This window comes from Haemorhous mexicanus, chromosome 2 (genome assembly GCF_027477595.1).
Source record: "Haemorhous mexicanus isolate bHaeMex1 chromosome 2, bHaeMex1.pri, whole genome shotgun sequence".
Taxonomy (NCBI): Eukaryota; Metazoa; Chordata; class Aves; order Passeriformes; family Fringillidae; genus Haemorhous; species Haemorhous mexicanus.
Window position 1 is genome coordinate 75,706,755 of NC_082342.1, and position 21,431 is coordinate 75,728,185.

The 21,431-nt window shown below is 34.4% G+C and overlaps 1 long non-coding RNA gene across 1 annotated transcript; it reads right to left on the reverse strand.

Moving 5' to 3' along the window:
* Nucleotides 1-2,832: 2,832 nt before the first annotated feature.
* Nucleotides 2,833-14,188, reverse strand: LOC132324288 (uncharacterized). Its single transcript, XR_009485561.1, has 4 exons — nt 13,986-14,188; nt 6,129-6,377; nt 4,478-4,582; nt 2,833-2,959 (listed from the first exon to the last, which is right to left on the reverse strand). It is a non-coding gene; the product is annotated as an uncharacterized LOC132324288 (long non-coding RNA).
* Between the last annotated feature and the right edge of the window lie 7,243 nt (nt 14,189-21,431).

A 21,431-nucleotide genomic window follows, 5' to 3' on the forward strand; every position in this document is an offset into this window, starting at 1 on the left:
TTTTTTTTCTCTCAAGCAACATAAAATAGCAAAATCTAGTTCTTTAAAATTGCTGGCAGTAAGATGCACATTTTACTGCTAAAATTACTTGATAGCACAATGGTTATCAAGCAATGTGAAGTCATTATATGATATTTATTTCTGCTGAAAGCCAAAAAGTGACTTTTGTATGTTAGTAAAGCCAAGATTTCCATTGTGGTAGAAATGAAATAATGAGTCTAATCTTCATTGGTCTAGATCTAGTTGTTACCAGAAAAAAGAATGCAGACAAAATCACTGTGCACACACTTTTCAGATTCAGCCCCTATTCCAAGTATTATGGCCACCCTCCCAATGCTCCTTTCGGCCTTGAAGTTGGTGTTTCCATTCTGCTCTGTACAGGTCTATTGCAGATGAGGTTGGCCATGACTTTTGCTTTCTGGAATTCTTTACAGGAAGGACTATGATCTTCATGTTGATGGGTCTCCCTGCCTCTGTGTGAGTGACCAGCTGAGGTAATGTTGACACATTTCCTAACACACTTTAACAGCCTTTTTTTCCCCTTCATCGGTCTGAAGTTTCATGTTACATCCAAATTCATTACGTATCCACGTGCTCTAGATATGTTTTTTTTTTTTTTTTTTATTGCTCCTAAAATCAATGTTGTTCAGCTCCATGTCAGAATTTAACTGATCATGGGTGAATTGCTCATCATTGCATTGTCTCTAGTGCCCTGTCTGTTCCCTATCTCTTAGTACCCCATGCATGAACTCCTCTGCATCCTGTCCTCTGTACTTCTCTGCGTCACTGCTGTCCTACCACATATGTATTTCTCCATTTTATGGCATTGTATTAGAGCTGTGCACATTTTTCAGAATAAATACTTACTGCAACTATGGTTTTGCTGTTCTAAAAGTAGAGCAAATCATCTGCAGTCACCTGGTCAAATGAGGAAACTTCTGTCACTACTAAACCGAGCAAAACAAATTTGCAGGCAGGTCAACAGAAGTTCAGACAGAGCAGGCCTGATAAGCCCCAGCCCTGAGGCCTTACAGACATCCAGCAATAGCAATGGCAATGTGTATTGCAGTGCTACATCACTGCAAACTGTTCAGATCACATGCTCCTTTTTTCTTAACTAGAAAGTCATGAATCAGACGTGTCGTGGAGAAATGTAAGGTAGTATGAGGAGAAAATTAGGGTAATTTGAGGTAGCCATGAGGACAGAATCCCAACAGTAAAATGCATTCAATTTTATTTTGGATATGTGGAGAAAATTCTTCACAAAAATGGTTGTCAAGAATTGGAATAGGCTGCCCAGGGAACTGGTTAAGTCATCTTTCCTGCTGTTCTATAAAAGGCCTGTAACTATGGTACTAAGGTGTGGACTTGGCAGTGTTGAACTCAATGGTCTTTTCCAGCCCAAATGGTTTTATAATTCTATTATTTAAATATTTCTTAAGATGGAATATGAGTATAGTGAGTAAATTATGATTTCTATTCCATGATCTTTATATTACAGCAAATCCATATTCTGCATGGAATACAAATCCATGTAAAACACTGTGATCCAGCTGTTTGAGGAAAAAGCACACTCATTCCAACACGTCAGTAGGTCTGATTTGGCTGTAGCCTGGCCATCACCTGCAGCAGCTCAACCTCAGAAATCAGCCTTCCTCAAGAATTTGGTAGTCTGTACATTTATTCCCACCAGAGAGCTGTTGTTTGTCTAGTTTTTTTTTTCTTTCCAACTCAGATGATAGCTATATGCTGACAGCAGGCTTACTGATCACATCGCCCCAGAAAACCAAACTAGCTGGTTTGGACTGCTTTACAATTGCAGTTTTGTCTCTCTCTCCAAACATGTTATAAGAATGTAAATACATTAAGAATTAATTTGAATTTTTAATTTATTTTTTATTTCCTGTACACAGATATATACCCAGGTTTTTTGGTGATTTTGTCCATAATAATTATTTGTTTTTCCAGTGCACAATTTTGACCTGGAAAGCTTTAGTTCCTATCTCACTTACCGGTGCAGTGCCTTTCACCCCAGAACAAGATTCCTTGCTTATCATTTCAGTCCAGCCCAAAGCATGTGAATATGTATGCATGGCTTTCATATCGTTTTCCACAAATTACTTAGAGTAATTTAGTAGATTCAGAGTAACAATCAGTCATTCACTTTATATTGGAAAAAACAGTAGTTCCTCAAAAAATAATTTTTTATCCTTCCTGCTCAATGAAAACATTTTCCCTTGTTTAAATAAATTAAAACAAAAAGGTTTTAGCTGCATAAGTTTTGCTGTCAAGCCGAGCATCTCTAGAATTTTCATAATCATTATTTTCTAAATATTAGCATTGCAATCTATAATTTCCAACCTATAACTATTCAGGCATTACAGTAAATGTGCCACACAGAAAAGGGATGTCACAAAATGCTAGGGTCTAGTATCATTTCACTAGAATAATATTAGTAGCAAAGTAAATCTGAAGAGTGGCTGATAAAATCAAATCTCCTGTAAGAGACAGAATCTGATGAAAATAAGATTTCATAAGTTCACCAAAATGGAAATACTATTTTAAAAAACACAGAATCATAGAATTGTTTAGGCTGGAAAAGGCTTCTAAGGCTATCAAGTTTAACCAATGACTGAACACCACCTCGTAAACTACACCACTACACTGAGTGCCACATCCAGTCATAAGGACAATGATGGCACCACTTCCCTGGGCAGCCATTCCAATCTTAACAATCCTTTCCATGAAAAATTCTCCTTGATCTCTAACCTAATAAACCTCTCCAGGTGCTGATAAAGACTGTGTCCTCTTTCTGCAAGTACTTGCCTGGGAGAAAAGACTGACTTCCACCTGGCTACAACCTTCTTCCGGGTAGCTGTAGAGAATGATAAGGACTCCCCTGAGTCTCCTTTTCTCCAGGCTAAACAGGCCCAGCTCCTTCACCAGGATACTTGAAGTTCTGAAGAAATAAACACAGATCCCTTATTTTTCTGTTCATATCTGTTTTTCAAACTAGAAGAATGATTTTAAAGCAACCAATGTACCAATCCCTACAGGCTAAGCTCTACTAAATTCTAACATCCCTGTTGTAATTATTAGGTGTTTTTTTTAGCTTGACCCTCTTCAGGATTTGGAAATGTGTTGGCTGTTTACGCAACTATTCAAAGGTGTATGATATTTATGCAGTTCATTTATACATTCTAAGTCAGGAAGCATTTATCTTTTATAGATGGAAAAACACTGTTGTTACAGAATCAAAACTAGTGTGAACAGAGAGAACTTGTTTCCTAAGCCTTGCAACAATTAAAAAAAAAAAAAAAAGGAAAACTTTAATTTCCTAAAAGATAGCATGTCAAAGATAATTGCCAAGTTAAAAGATCAGGGTGTTGGTGGGGTAGAGGGGATGATTTTATCTCTAAAGTATTAACCAAAAAATGCTGAAGAAACACTTTTTTTGCACATATTTTTCAATGGGGAGAAAAGTAAATGATTCCTGAATCTGGAATACTCTATAAAACAGAATGGTACTGTAGAAAAAGCCAGTCCATCTGCCAACATTGAAAACTTACACAAAAGGGAGGTATGAATTAAAAGATAAAAGAGAATTAAAAAAGAAAATCTCAGTTGATGGGTTCAGAAAGTGTTTGGAGAGTTGTTTCATCAACAAAATGCATAGGAAATCATAATTGACAGGCATTGTACCTTATTCCCTCCAGTTCTGGCAGCAGACCAAGGTTTGTAATAGTGAGGTTCTGTTATGATTGCCAAATGCAGGTCAATAGAAAGAGTGGAAATGAGTATAAGACATTCTCAAGGTCATATGAAACAATATGTAGAAAATTTTCTATTTGGTTTTCTGAATGGGCAAGGCACCAAATGTAATAAAAGCAGGCATCAAAGAGGCAGACTGATGAACACCATGAGTTTTACTTGGGGATCTTTTTCATACTCTGTGACATAGTCTGGCATGCTAGGGAGGAAAAAGGAGAAACTGCCTAAAATGTCTGGTTCTGGTTGTTAAAAATTAAACTACAGTTAAAAAAGCAGAGAAAATCATCCAGAAGTGAGACAGGTATGAATTGAGATTGAGAAGCAGATAGAGGTGAAGCAACTAAAACCCCAGTTGTGTCTGCTGTACATTTGTAAAACTGAATAGATTTCATAAAGAGACTCCCTCCCTTTCTCCCAGTTTTTTTCATGCAGTAAGTTTTTCCTCATGTTTTATATTTTCTTTATGCTCAAAACCACATACAATTTTCATTTTAAAAGTAAACATAATTTAACTCATCATTTTATCATCTACATAAGGTGTCCAGTGGACTTTTCAAGAAGTAAAAAAGAACACTAGAAGAAATTATAATTCCTCTGTTCAGAAAAAATTAAGAAAAAAAAAAAACGATAGAAAAAAAGGCATTTTTTTAGGCAGCAGATTACTGTTTTCCCCGCTATAACTATGTATATATACTAGAAACCTTACTTGTAAATGTTGCAGAAAAAGCCATTGTAGTGCAATGCAATACAAAACCAAAAACCCAGATCAAGAATAGTGTGTCATCTACATTTATAACTTCTGTAGAGTTCTCTGAAATAAAGCAAATGGAAAAAGAATAATAAATGTTTCTTTATTTGGATAGACTAACCAAAGGAATGAGTTACAGTATGGTAAAGCTGAGAATAGCTGAAGGTAATTCACTAAAAATATGAGCAAATGAAATACTTAATCCAGAACAAAGACTCAGCAACATCAGAAAGGAAGGACACATGCAACAGATCCAGATAAGCAGCCAGAGCTTTGAATCATATCATCTCTATCTCAAGCAAATATTTTAATTTTGCACAAAGGGAGTAAGCATAAAAGAGAGTAAACCAGTGAATATTCGAACAGAACTTCTTTGGTGAATGCAGGTGCTCTTCAAGTTTTCTTTTGGATCCGATCCCACAGACAAGTTTGGTGGTGATATGCCAAGAAGCAGTGCTTGATCCAGTCACAGTCATGTTATTATTCTAACAAGCAACAATTAGGACTGCAATGGGCTTTATTGTAAATATTTAAGCTGCTGGATAATTTATGAACTATCATTATTAGGATAATAATTTTAGATAACAATACTCAGCTTTACAAATATGTGCTTGTGCTGTACTCTCTGAGCTCATAAATCAAACCCCACATTAAAGCCTCTATAAATATACGCTATTGAGAGTGATGATAAAACTTGACACTTACAATAAATGCCTTGACAAGTTTCTAAGTGAGGTAGAGACCTTCCTAGAGCTCCTGGCTCAGCATATACTGATTTTTTTAACATATATGAAGACATATGTTATGGAATGACTAATCTAATATCCTTCTTTTTTACCACATCTGCTTTAATATTGAAACATCTGAGTTTACTGGTTTTCTTGCCTTCCTGGGAATATGAAAATAGAAAACTGCATGTGGAATCTTAAACTCCTTATGGCAAAACAGAGATATCAAATATATTCATTCATGCTCATCTGTTGGTGCACATATAATTGATGCTGATTTTATTTGTTTTAAAAGATTAGGAGTAAAACAGAAAAAAAATTCTCATCTAAAAAATGAGAATTGAGAAAGATTAATTAGAAAAAAGGAAAAATGTAAGGACATAAGGGAAGTACATGCCTAGAATAAACTTGAGCTAAAAAGGAAAAGAAAAAGCATCCAAACAAAAGAAATAAAGGAACAAAACATCTATGAATTTTATCTACCTATCTGGCATGGAACTTTGCATTATTTTCTTCACAACAATTTTTTGATCTGCAGTTCATTCTTCATTTATTGTGGTTTCCAATTACAATAATGGATAACATGCATAAAGTGGAGTGCCAGCAACTTACTTATTAGAGAAAAAGAACTTTAAGGGTCTGATTCAATATCACATGCAAGAAGGAAAAAAAAAAAAAAAAACAAACCAAATATATCCAGGAAAAACAGTTTATATGAATGTAGGAGAAGTTTCTGTAGCAAGAAAAAATATCTGGTTTGCACTGGACTGTTTGCAGGTTTCATTCCAGATGCCAATAAAAAAGGTACAAAAGCATACTAAATTTCTTTTAATAATAAGATAAAAAGAGAAAAGGAAATATGGATCATGAGTAACCCTTACCTTTCTTCAGTTGTTGGGAACCTCAATTTCATGCAGCTTTCAGGAGATGGTGGACAGACAAAGCACACTACACAGAATTGTCATCCATGGAGTGGTTCAGACTCCTTTTCAAATGGTGGTGTCTCTTTATTTAGTGTAACAAATAAAACCCAACTTCTTGTCTTGCCACACAGGAGTGTTGTCTCTATCTGTCCACCAGAGGCTCAGCTTACCTGAAGAAAGTGTGGAGTCAGCAATGATGGCACCCTGCTGTAAGTATTAATATGAAACAAAGGTCAGCATATTACGCCTAACCAGAATTTCAGTAGTTTTAGGTGGATAATTCCTTCTCTGATGAAGAGATGTCAAGCATGTTGTATTGCTTGCAATTATATACATACACACATACATGTACAAATGCAACTTCCAGTCTGCCTAGCTGGAGAAAACTTTTAGCTCACACAGATTCCCATGATACACTGAAAACTGTAAGAATTCAATTTTCAGCCAGATGCTTGAGATAGACTATTTTTGTAATCACTTTGCCTGTGTGTTTTTGTACAGATATGCAACCTTGCTCTCAATGAAACTGACATCTCTCCTTTTTTCCTTCCTTTTTTTTTTTTTTTCCAACCATTTTCAGGTAAATGCTTCTTCTGTGCTTCAGGAATCTCAGTTAAATCTTAAAATTGGTATATAGATTTATAGTAGTAATCATACTTTTGAAGCACTGAGTCAGTTGCATGCCCTTGAAGACAATCACAGTGTGTAATTATTTTCATGATATATCAAACATTTGCTTGAATATAGCAACATTTTTTGCTCATAGTTCACTGAGAGTGAAGCTACTATAGAATATCATTGCATGATAGATGGAAAATGTCCTTTCCAGACTGAATGTATTCATACACAGTTTATATCAATTTACTCATGTGCCAAGATTGCTCTTAGTTTGGATAGCTATATTCCATCATTGGCAGATGTATAGATTGCAGTTATATCTCATAAACAGTCAAAGATCTATTAGCCTCTCATCTCATTTTTCTAGCAATCCTTGCATCCATTTATTCTACTATAACCTCATATATCTTAGAGTGAACTGCCAGAAACATCTGCTGTATTTTAGACAATGTCATGTGAGTGACTTTTACTTTTAATGCCATCCTAGCTATGATTTTTTCTATGTTACCTATAGTTATTCATTTTCTTAATAAGTAACTTTAGTTTTGCTCTGGGGGTAATAATTCTAATTCTCATTTTGCTATAAGACAAGTGGCAATTTGAAGCATCTCTATTCCAGTCAGCAGAGCACTGCTGAACATAAGAGAATATAAGAGAAGACTTGGAAAAAATGACTTCAACATATTCCTGTCTCTGTTAGTTTAATATTTAACTTCCAGGAAGAGAAAGACCAGAAAGTTCAGGAGAAATTAGAACCCCAGATGAATAAATAATAAATAACTGGTGAAGAATTTCCATATTTGCTCATTTTGCGAGGAAAAAAAGATCAACTTGTACTTCAAGTGATGAAGACATCAAATAGATAAAGTAAGAAACATTTTTCTCTTGCCATAGGCTTTCTTGAAACTTGTCTAATCTCATAAAATACATGTGGGGTGGACCTTCAAGAAAATTCTTCTGTCATTTATAAAGAAAATGGAGACAGAAGCAGATTTCCTAGTCATTTGCAGCTTTATGTCCAATAGAGAGGCAATGACAAAGAGGATTACACTATGTCAACTCCACTAATAAACTCAAAAATACTGTTCAGACCATGATCCCACAATATTTATGCCATATGTGTCCATGACATGATTATTCAACTGAACCAGTTTACTTGATTCTGCATGTCCAGAAATGGGTTTCTGTTAAGATACCAGGGCAGAACCTGTAAATCTACTCCTGCTGACTGTATGGTTATACCAGATTTATCCTGTCTCTAGAGGATAGATGATGCATTATTCTTTAGAAAATGCCATCTGGCAAAAAGTTCAGCTGCTAAAAGAAGCCAGTTTGAGCAGTCATGCATTTTTAATTTTATTTTTTTTATTATATGAGACCAACATTTTTTCATGTAGCTGTGTTTTATTTTCATGTGGAAACAGGAGTCCTGTAGTAGCTGTTCCTTTACTAAAACATGCACTAAAACATCTGTTTTTATTGACAGCTCTGGAGTGCTTTAATATGTTCCATGCATAATATTCCCATGAAAGCAAAGGTGCTGTTTCCATCTTTCTCACCTAGTAACAAACCTTACCATCATGTAGGACTTCTGTTTCTCTGAAATTTGTATGTTAGTGGAAGGGTAGCAAAGGTAGTGGCTTTTGCCCACGCCTGCCAATCTGCCAGATGTTTTTCCTGTTTCACCATTTTTACAAAAAACACTTTTTTTTCTGCCCTTCATGAACCTATGAAGCAAACCATCCCTGAGGGAAAAATGTCCTCTTAGCCCAGGTGCCTTAAAGTTGTAATGCCGTGGGGCAACATTGTGAAATGCATATAAATGTAAGAAACTTTCTATTACTTTGCTGCTCACACACACAAAGGTTTTTCTTGCTTTTGTATCATGATTTAACTCGTTTCCCAAGTCCATTTTCTTGTGTGTCTGTGAGATTGATATGGTTTCTAGGAGGTGTCTTTTTGTCTCAAGATGTGTGTCCCTCTATGGCTGCAGTTAGCAGAAGTTTGCTCAAGTGGAGACACATTCTGATTTTAGGAACCATGTCCTACAACCCATAATATTCTTTGCTAATGCTCTGGGTTTCCCTGCTCTCTGGGGACTAGCAGTTCACTGCAATTTAATGGCAATTACTGAAATGTTAACATAAATAAGAAAAAATGAAACAAGCATAATTTAAAGTCAAAGGAAGTTTAACAACAAGGGCTCCAGGCTTATAATAATTGACAAAGGATTTTACCAGAGATTGAAATTATAACAAAAAATCCAGTCTTAATGCATGCAGAACAACTAAAAACTTTAACAGCAGTATATGTATAAGCCTCAGTTAATTTTAGTATATGTAGGAGGAACAGAAAGCATCCTTAACTTTGTGTCAACATTTAATAAATCACTTTTTAATATTAAATTATTATATTACATAGATTAATATTATGATATTACATTATATTATGTGATTATACTGGAATTAAAATAAAATAATGTTACAATTACATAGGGTGAAATATATAACATTGTATTATGATATGCAGAATAATCAGTATGTAAATAAAGTATTTTTAAATAAGTATTTCTATATTAAATTCCTATTTTTTTTCTAAAATATTAACCTTTATAATAGATAGTAATAATATATGTTATATAATTAGTTAATAAAGGATATAAATGTACTGGCTTATAATATATTTGACTACATAACCTATTATTTATTTATCATTTTAGATTTAATATTTTAATATTTTACTTCTTAAAGAAATGTGTGGTAATACCCTATTTATAGCAATATTGTTTCTATTTATAGCTATCAGACACACAGTTCATAATAGTTCTTCATCTATCTGAAATAAACCCAGCTTTAAATTTCTCATTTGAGATGAACTTCCAGAACTGTAGTGGTCTTCAGAATTTATTTCAATAAATAAGAAAAAGAAATCCCAATGTTTCAAGCCTAACAGATAAAAAATAATGAGCATTTCTGTGCAATAAAATGCTTTTTTGATAGGATGTCAAATGGACACAACACAATATAGATATATTTACTTTGAATCAGTTTATTGTGAATAAACTTTAAAGCAGATAAATATTATTGTAAAGTGAACAATTCTGCTTATTTCTCTTTCTTTAATCTGGAGAATATGAAGATCAGTCGCTCACTGCAAGTCACTTTCAAAGGCTTCCAATATTTTCAGCCATGTTGAATGGCTCCTAAAGCACTAGGAGAAATATGTTATGTATTTTGTTTACAGCTGTGGTCTAAGTTAAAGGATAAACGGAGAATATTTGGGTGCAGACATTTAAAGATGTGTTAAAGAGGATGTTTCATGCTTGTAGACCTGCATGTCAAGAGTCAATGTCAGCAGGAAATATTAACTGCTCTATGGATTTGTAAGAATATGGCCATCCTCAGCCTAAATGGGTGGGGAAAACAGCTGTGAGCATGCCTAATATTCCACATCTCCTGCCTTAACACTGCATTCATGGTAGTGATGCACTACAGCCCTAACTGTTAAATCCACAGCTAACTAGCTTCATCATGTTTATGAGAATAAAGCAGAAGTTTCAAATATTGTATCATAACAGTCATTCTTGAGTGACAACACATGTAAAGTCATTCCCCTGGAAGAACTCATTTAATATTCCTTCTTTACCTACATGTGACAAGTTTCTCTGTCACTTCCAATCCATCTTATGCATGTGATTAATAATAAAAAAACCTCATAAAGTTATATTTTCTTTTAAAATTCTGTTTATTTTGGCAGAGAGACATCAGAGGACAATATCTACAGTCCTTTGGAAGTGTAGATATTGTTAAAATTGCCTAAGATGGATTTGAAATATATTACAAAAAATCAGATGTATCCCCATTTGAATTCTATACTGGTTTCTCTGATAACTCTGTACTATGAAATAATAGTAGTGATATGTGTCTTCATATTTCCCAAACCTGTTTTTGAAATTGTAATAACCAATATGCTGCTTGCTGCTCCTTAAATTTCATTTCATTTTCATTTGATTACCTTTGAGATAATTAGACCTTTTCACTAAGTGGTTGTGCCCATTAAACTTTAAGTATTGTTTTGATTGTTATCTTTCTGATACCTGCCAAAAACCATGGAAAATAATTGGAATAAGTGATGTCCTGCGTAAACTTGTGTTTTAATGGCTCTCATTTAGGAAAAAAAAAAAAACCAACAAACATTTAAGATTCCAGTGAAGACTCTATTTTCCACTTGGTTTCCCAACAATTTTCTTTATAGACCTCGCTTGGATGGTGTTTAAGTGAACAGCACATTTTTACTAATCTAAATTGAAAAGAATAACTATATGAAATTAAATTGGACTACATGTTGCATTATTAGCATAGTTCACTACATGAACGCAAGTGAAATGCTATGTATGAGATTGACAGCAAATATAAATTTAAAAAAATGAATACAAGCATAGAAATAAGTTGCTGCTTATTAATGAAATCTGTATAAAGAAGTTTTCAGCTTCACTATCCTCAGAATAACTTATGCAAAAGTCACAAAATATCATTAGGGACAAAATCTGTCTTTGACTGTAAAATGTTTCATTCCATGTTGGTCAGAGTCCTGCATCACATATTAGTGTGATGAATGACTTAAGAGGAAAATAACTCCAAACTAGTACTTCATTTTTCAATTTAATTCTTACCACTTCTGCATGAGTAGCAAATTTTTGTTTCTGAACCTGCAATTAGTTTCTGTGTAATTAATAGTACTTCCAAGTACTCAAACTCTAAAGCATATATAGTAATTTCTTGCAACTTGATATTACGAATAATTGCTATTGATTAATTGTTAATTACTGTTAATTACCAAATTAATATAAAGGTAAACTGATAAAAACATAGAAGGAGAAGGATGAGGTACTCAAGAACTTTCTCATCTCAATCCACTGGCTATCTCTGCCCTCACAGCTCTCAAGGGGATGGACTGCAAGGCAGGGAGTGGGGGAGCAAAGTCTGTCCCAATGTAACAGAAGATCAGGTTTGAGACCTCCAGAGGAACCTGAACCTTCAGAGGTCTATGGGATCTGATGAGCTGCATCCCAGCAGGAATTGGGTGATCTAGTTGCCAAGCCACTGCCTATGATATTTCAAAAGTCATGGCAGGGATGTGCCACTTCACTCTTTATTTCACATATTTTTCTCTATTTGTTCTACTGTCTTAAGTAATTGGGCTTTTATTTGGAAGATATCTAACAACAACACAGTCACTCTCAGATTTTAAAAAGCCAGATTAAAGCATTTGAGAAACACTTGGTAATCACAAACAGCTGACATTTATGGAGCTAATTTGATTATCTAGCAGTAAAAAACCTGCTTTTCTAAACAGAAAATACAAAGTTTTATTTATGGGAACAAAGTGTACACTAGAATAAATCTCATTTTACTATTACTTAAAACAATAAGTAGTTAAATAGTGTATGAATTGATAATTGCAAATATCTTTCTTTTGCAAAGGTATCATTTACAGTTGTTATGTTTCATTTACTGTTCTTAAAGTTCCACCAACAATTTTATTTTTCATTGACTGCCAAAGCAAAATACATATGGCCATGAAAGGTAGTATGCAGGATGATGCTGTAATTTAAAATCTGCTATAGCCAAGGTTATGTCAGTGCTTTTATCAGAGACCTATCTTTAATTACTTAAACTGGCTAATTTTAGGCTTATAGGGTTAACTAGCTATACTAATAAAAATATATAACTACTCTAATTTTGCAACTTTTTGCAGTACTGTAAACTCTACCCAACTCCAACGGAAGAAAAACCCAACAAACAAAACAAAACAAATCTACAACCAACCAACCAAAACAAAACATAAATGTAATATTCAAATCTATGTCTGTACAATTAAGAATTTGTCTTCATTGTTATTACATATGCATAGCTTAAGGAAACAATGCAATATGCATTGGGGACTGGAGAGGAAGCATGGGAGCATAACTAAGGAAATGTTTTACACAATGGAAGAGACTGAAAATACATGCAATGTTTCCTTATCTGGCAGAAGCAGACTGAAGTTGCTGTTGAAAATTATTCAATCTGTCAGGGAACATGTGGTGTGTGGGTATAAAAGTACTCTAAAAATTATCTTCATTTTGTCAGTTCCTTGGATTTAAGTTATTGTAAAATGAATGACACTTCTACGCACTGCAATATCCTTCAAATATGGATTTTGTTTGCTTATTTTCTGTAAAAGCCTAATTTAATTCCCACACAATTCAGTAAATAATTACCTCTATATGGAATACATGTCCTTTCAGCACATTTTCTTTTTAAACCTGATTAAATAACACATAAGCAGTTTATCACTAATTATTTTTTCGTTATCAGGGTTACATTCCTCTGTAGCAGAGCACAATAGGTGTTTCTCTGTGAAGGAAAAAGAAAGTCTGAGTAGAAGATTGTTCCATATTTCAGGAGTACACTGAAACAGAATATCACTCCTTTAGGCCTGGTGGTTCTCTTGTACCCATGACCAAAAATGTAAAGTATTCTTTGCCTAATTGCAGTTATGGTGTCAACATGACATTGACTCTGTCTTGGCAGCAACATCATTGCCCTTATACCATGATAGTAATATGGCACTGGCAACACAAGACTTCCTTTACTGAAGCTCTTTAGCTGATCTCTTTTTCCTGTGCCAGTTACAACTCAAAAGGCTGTGAAATTAAGACTATAGAATTACTCATAAATAGGATCTGTAATTGGCCCTGTTTTGTGCAAGTATATTCAGTATATTTTGTCCTGTTATTAATGTTGAAAAGTGAGCCTGAAATGGGGCATGTGAGCTTCAGTATAATTTTTTTTTCCTGAGAAATTAAAACTCTTTTAAAGAATAAAGCCAGAAAGATCAGTTTGAGAGGTATAATCCCTTGTGCTGGGTTTGACCTTGGCTGGCTACCAAGCCCTCTATCTTGCCCATCTCTCACTCCCCCTCCTCAACAGGATAGGAAGAGAAATTTAGGTGAAAAACTTGTGAGCTTGTGATAAAGACAAGAAGATCACTCTTCATCTACATTCATAAAAAAAAAAAAGGCTACATTTTGGTTAAAATAATTTAAATTTTTGCCCATTAAAAATAGAGTAAGATGATGAGAAACAACAAGAGCTAAAACAAATAACAACATCCCCCCACACGTCTATTCTTCCCATGATCAAAATCACTCACGATTTCTCTGCCTCCTCTTCCTGAGCAGCACACAGGGGTGGGCAGTGGGGGCTGTGGTCAGCTAACAGCCAGTTGTCTCAGATGTTCCTTCCCCCTCATGCTCTTCTCCAGCTCCAGTACGGAGTGCCACCTGTGAAGGCAGTTCTCCATACTTCACCAGTGAGTGTCCTTCCCATGGGCAGCAGCTCTTCCCAAACTGACCCAGCATGGGCCCTTTCCATGGGGTGTGGGGATTTAAGAACAGACCGCTTCAGTCTGGGCTCCCAACAGCTTCACAGGACCTGATGGAAAACAGGCTCTGTGCAAGACACAACTCCAGCCTGCTCCAGCAGGCATCTCTATGGGTTGCAGCTTCCTTAAGGGCATCTTCAGCTGCTGAGGCATGGAATACTTCCCAGGCTGCAGTCTGTGTATTGAATATTAACCACAACAAAAATGTCCCTATCCTAAGCACTTGCATATAAAAGGATTGTCCACACTCCTCCAATATTCCCACAATATTAAAATATATTAAATAATGTGAAAATAAGGAACATCTGAAATTCTTTTATTTCAACCTGTAGTGCAAACTTTGTTGAATAAGCATAAGAAAATTTCTTGTGAAGTTTACTTAAATACCATAGCTTGCCAATGGGAATTTCTAAGTGCATTTATTGCTTACATTTCTTAATTAGTTCATCAAATACTCAAATGTTTTTTTGAATCTGTAAGAAGATATGTTTAATCATTCTTGACTCTATTATACACTCCCAAACATCAGCTGTCTGTTGAAATGAATGCACAGAATACATCAATAGAGACAATGAAAAGGTTGCCTGGAACATCTGGCAACTAGCTCCATTCACAACAAAGCCTAAGAAATGTGATATACCATATGTGAAGCAAAGATTTTAAGAGATAAGAATGACTTGGTACAAACATGACTTTAAAAGTAAAATGTGCATGACCAGAAGACATGAAGGAAATCAGGAAATCAAAGTGAGGAGGTTGTAATATTCAAGTCCTTGTGTCTACAAAATTATGTACTAGTGAAACATCTTTAATAGAATCAAGGAAAAATTCCCAAAAGAAGTAGTTTGCATATTTATATTGTCTTACATTTATTGTACATATCAAATTTCTTTATTAGTGAAGTTTTTTTCTTTTTCTTTGCTTGAAGGAAAGATTTATCCACAGTTTACTTCACACTGAAAAATAGTAAAATTTTTCCCTTGGATTTTCAGATCTCTGAGCATTCAAACATAGTTCATTTCTTTCAATTTTATTTTTGTTCTCCGTTTTCTAAAATCTCCTTTTTCTTGTTCCATTGGGTTCCCCCACATTCACCCTAGTTTCCTATCCCTATTCTCTTTAAGTCCACAACAGCATCTAATAGAAATAAATTACTGGAAACACTATGCAAAGCACGATTTTATTTTAAATGCCTCCATCAGTTTAACACTGTTGAAGCTCAAAACACGATGTTTTAACCTGATGAGCTTTTCAGTCTCTGGCTCAGTGTGGAACTTTCTCTAAGTTTGCAAAATGAAAAACCTAGGGGTCAGCACATGTCAGCAACTCAAAATCTTGCCCTTTTAAATTGATATTGACAAAACTGTAAAAGTAAAAACTAAACTTTTTTTCCAGAGTTTGTTTCTTAAATTTTCCTTTGACTTAAAAATTGCCGGAGTCTGAAACAGCTCGTCTTGGATGTCAAACAGAGTGAAGCAGAATTAAAATGTAATGGAGAAGGAAATAGAGGTCTCATGAATAAAATATACAAAACTTACATATAAATGATGACGCTGAAGCATGTACACAGTAATTCAATATTGTTTTGGATTGCCCTACTTTTTCTGTAATATACCTTCATTTTTTTTCCATAAGAGAATGCCTAAAAATACATTTTCAAAGAAGAAGTTTCTTATGTAGTATGAAGACCATTGGTAACTGAAAGCAGGAAACAAATATTATGTATTTCAGAAAGGAGTTTGGTAATAACTTCAATCCTAATAGTAATAATTTTATTAATATACAACAAAGTTTAGCTGACAGGAAATGTAAGACTCATTAAAGGAAACAAAATCAAATAACCCCACAATTATTCATACATTCATTCATTTTCAAAGTTCCTATTATACATTAAAAAAAACAAAGTAAAATTCATACCTTTATTTAGACTCTATAAGTTCTTATTATTGTGCGCATGAAACTAAGTGAAATAAATAGCTATTATCCAAGATATTAGGAATAAAAGATACAGATTTTTCTCTCTTTTTTTTGCAACATAAGAAACTCCTTCCTCTGGAGCTCTGAAACGGTATAATCTTTAATTCTAATAAAGTGAAGGGGAAAGACAGAACATTACTTGTAAATTAACAAAAATTGCTTGTCAGATGAAGGACAATTACTGTATTATCCTGTTCTTCCTAAGAAATGAGAAACAGTTCCAGCAGTAGATATATTTCTTCTCAGACCTCCTCAAAAATTAAGAAATCAGAAACTTTGTGAAAGAACTCTTGGCTGGGTGATTACACTGAGACTTAGAGTATCGGTTCACTGAAAATACTGTATCTCAGATCACCTTCTTATCATCCTGAGTGAGAGCATGGTTTTGCTGACTCAAATAGTTCATGGGATTTTCTGGACATCTGCCTGTGCTAGTGAATGGTGTTACTTCTCATTCTTAAATCACAATTTTCTGTGCTGACAGTTTGGTATAGACAGAGTAGCTATTTCAAGAACCAGTCCTTAATCCAAGAGAATCCTGGGGCTTTGCACAGGATAACAAAACTATTTTATTCAATTCTTTCAACACTGAAAGTTAACAAGGAAAAAACTGCTACCTGCTTGTAATCTGACATGTAATTAGGAACTTTATAAAATGAAAAAAGAAATGGAAATGAAACATCCCACCTGCCATGTCATGCTAATCTTTTAGCAAGGTTTCAGGAGACTGCAGCTCCTTACAATATTGATAAAATTAAAATGTCTTACTTATGCTATTTCCCAAGCCATAATTAGGGTTTTTCTTTTTTTAATTTCTGAGGGGAAACAGAGGTCTGTCTATTTGCAAGCAGCTGTCTAGTGTAGCACTAAAATGTCATAAAAAGATAAATTGGAATTATAATATTTATAAGCCTACATTTCAGGCTTCATTGTTACTGCCACTGACCTATCTGAATTTGTTTATTAAAAGGACCAGAATAAATCATGTATAGATTTTTTAGAAAAGCAGCATTTTCTAGTATATACTTCTTTCGTCAAATGCATCTGGCTATTATATATCTATAATTGATTTATGTAAAGTTGCTAATTATTAAAATACCTATGAAGAAGTGAGCAGTAAAATAAAAAAAATATAAAAATTGAAAAAATTGAAAGTCATTTTTCTATTACTTTAGCCTCTACTTGAAGCTACTTTATATTCTCTTATTACAGACCATTCAACAGAGCATCTTGTCTTTTTGCTGAAAGCATTAATTTCTTTATTGTGATCATAAATTAAAATGCAATAAACTAGGTGAATTCTCTTTTACTTATCCAGAATTTACCTTATAGAAAACAATTGTGGTAGGTTTAGATTTCCTTCTCTGTTTATGCTAATAACTTGAAGAAAAGGAATAAAAGAGGAATTAACTGAAACTGAATGAGAGGATCCCTCCTTGGAGTTTTGTTTGTTCGTTTGTCTTGCTGGCTTCATTATCAGGGAATGTCAAATGCAGCTCAAAACACAAGTTGTTGCATAAGTTAGTTAAAGAGAAATAGTGCAAATACTTTTTACCACTGCTGCAATTAATAGTGACATTGCTGAATTGCACAAAGTGTTGCAAAAGAGTTGGTTCTGCCCTGGAATACTGGAACATACTCCCTACTTGATTTCCTTTACCAAAATTTCTCTTCAGTTCATAAATTAAACTCTACTCAATTCAGTTAAACCTTATTAATTTGTTATTTACTGGTTCACTGCTTTTAATTCAAAACTTGTGTTTTGCTATCTGAGCACCGACCTCACTGTAGAAAATCAGTTAAGAAACATTTTGTTACAGCTGCTCTTAAGGTCTTAAATAATAACTGGGAAACAATTCTGAAGAGATAATTGAAATGACATATTGCTCAAATCATGCCTACATTATAAACATCTATTTAGCATATCAGCCCTGTTTCTAAGCTTCAAAAGAATTTTTTCTTCTTTCAAGGAGACCTCAATGACTTTTTCATAACAGAACAATAAAAACTAATACTCATAAAAAGTAAGAAACCAAAAAATATCCCTCTATGCCTGCAGAGAGCACAAACAATATAAGGACGAGATTTTTTTAAGCATAATTTCCACTTAATATAGTTGTGCTTTTTACTTGGCAAAAAAAAATGTGTTTTAAAGAGTTTTTAAAATTTTACCAACTCCTCTGATAAAATGACTTCTTAAACTTACAAGAAACTTAACTGGTCTGTGGTTACTTGAGGTACTTTTGGTTTTCCCCAGTTGATTATAGGTACTGTTTTCAGTTATTTAATATAAAAATTATTTTTGACATTTCTTCTGTATTATTTGAAGTCATATAAATAACTTATAGAAATAGATTTTTAAGTAGAAGCTAGTTCCGTTAAATTAATGCTTAGAATGTTTATAGCTCTTTTTAAGTATCAGAAAGTTGCTGATACTTTAAGTGCATAGTCGATATTTAATGGTTTGCACACACCTTACAAAGTTGCAACACAAATAACGCAAGCTTTTTTTCAAACATCACACCAAATTACAGGTCAAACTGTTCATTTCATTCTGTGTGCACACTGACAAAGAGTACGGTAACTCATTTCAATAAGATCTCATCAATTTTCCTTCTGAAACCACATGCAGTGCTACACACTGGATCATATTGATTGACTACATTTTCTTCTCCTTATTTTTAATTATATTATTGAGGAGTAATGGATACTTCCTGTCTTTTGAGTTTCAAAATGGTAAGCTTGATAGCACTGCACTGAGCATACCATTACATTTAATGCAATGTCTTTTGCCAAAGTAAAGACAACATCCTTTTAGAGTCTTGTGCTCATCCAGGGTTACCCTAGAACACACTGCACAAGACTGTGTCCAGACATTTCTTGACTATCTCCAGTGAGGGAGGTTCCCCAATTCTTTGGGCAACCTGTTCCAGTCTGTGGTCACCCACAGAGTAAAGAAATTTTTTCCTCAGTTCTTTATTGCTGCAAAATTGGTGAGCCATGCTATGAAACCAGCAGCAAGTAGCAATCAGGTAGATTTTTTTCAGAACGTGATAGCTTGAAAGATGAAGGAAATGCAACTTTTGCACTACTGAGCAAGAGATACTCTCCAGGACAGTAAGAACAAAAAAGACTAGCCTCAATCCACATGCATGTCTAATAGAAAGGTCAAGAGAGCAAGGTGGAAACTCAGCTAAGTTACAAGCACAAGTTATAGTCTTACCATTATTCAGCCAGACTTTGTCAGGATGTTCTCAGGTGTGATTTTGGACAAGGACAGTGTCAGTTTTTATATAAATGTGTGTGTGTATACATATACATACATATATATAAATATATATATATATATGCATACCTCTTTTCAGAGGTAAAGAGTGAGCAAAGATAAGAGTCTTGGCATTGACTGTGCTATATAAATTACCTCAGGATCAGTAGGTGGTCCCTGGTCCATTTTACTTACTAATATGGACACAGCTTAAGACAAGCAACTACTGGAGAAGGTTCTGTAGAGGATTATAAAGATTATTCTAATGGAAGATCTCTTGTGGATATAAGGCTGAAGAAGCTGAGCCTTTTCAGGCTAACAAATGGACAGTAAAAAGGGGATCCTATCTACAAATGTCTACAAATATTTTTAGGGTGTGTGTCAAGAGGACCAGGACAGGTTCTTTTCAGTGACAAGACAAAGGGCAATGGGCACAAACAGAAACAGAGGAAGTTCCCTGTGATTAAGAGGAAAAACTATACTGTGAGGGTGACAGAGCACTGGAACAGGCTTCCCAGAGAGGTTGTGTAGTCTCCTTCTCTGGAAATATTCAAAACCCTCTGAGATGCAATCCTGTACAACTTGCTCTAAGTGAGTATGCTTTAGTAGGGGGGTTGGCCTAGATGAATTAAGGAGGTCCCTTCCAGCCCTCAGCTTTCTGTGACTAGAACAGAATGAAAGCTTTGGGAAAATAAGAGCTGTTAGAGCTTCTGTGAGGTTGGGAGGAAAACTTTTGTGAGATTTCCTGGATCAGAGAGGAACTAGAGAAGTTGTAAACTTAAATCTTGGAACAAAAGTGACACAAAAACCCCTGGAGAAAAAGATGTGGAGCTGAGAAAGGAAGGAAGATTTATTTATAAAGACAAGATTAATTTGATTCCCAAGCATAAAATGTTTCTTTTAGTCTTCTGTACTGTGAATACTGAAAGTTGTAAAGGACAGCCAGAACTTTTCCATGCAAAGAAGTTTGTCTTAAGTGATTTAATTTCAAGTCAAGGTTGGTTCCAAAGTTTTAAAAAATGAAACTTCACATACACCCCAGAAGTTCTTAAAATATCCCTTCAGCAAACAAGGCTGTACATAAGGTTTCATACTGGCCAATAATTTCACTTTTCTAACCGTAAGATTAGATTTATTATTCATGATATAATATTTATTTTACTTTTGAGGAGGCATCCTGTTTTGAGAAATAATGTGGTTTGGTGAAAAATTTCTGAATTTAGTTTGGTGCTATATTGTGGAAAGGATAATATTAACTCTTACAGAAAAAGGAGCTGTCACATTCACATTAAATAATGATTCTTCTTGAAGAGGACAACACTATACCTGATCTAGTGAAAGGTATCCTTGCCCATGGCAGAGGGATTGGAACTGTGTGATCTTTTAAGTCTTTTCCAACTCAAATGATTCTAAGAGTCTGTGGTTCTATAATGTTGTTAAACAAAGCAATGAACAAAACTAACAAGACTAGATAACAATTTTCTGCAGTGAATCTACTCATAATTGTCCCTTTCAGACTCTTAAGAATAAGAATTCACAGTAGATGTCCTTATTTCTTTACATCTCTTCAAAAAATCATTACAGTCTAATATTATTTTGAGTAGTTCAAGATCTGTTGTATCTAAAGAGAAAATAGATGCTCATTGAAAGAGTATGGCTTGCAAGAAAAAATTTCACAGTTTTATATACTTCATTTGTCTTTCTTAGCAACTCTTCTTGTCTTTGGCTGCAAGACCCCACTGTATCATTCTGCACTTTCCTTTAGAAGTTCTCAGGATGACTCACATCCATTTTTATTTCATATAAAGCATATTTTGTGGGGTTTTGTAGTCTTCTGCAGGGTAATTCTCAGTTTTCACTGCAGACTTTTCCAGTATAGATAGTATAGCACCCATTTGTTTTTGCACTGTTTGCTACATGTGCAATGACTGTCACCTTTTTGTGTTTTTTAAATAAGTTTGTGAACCAGAAAT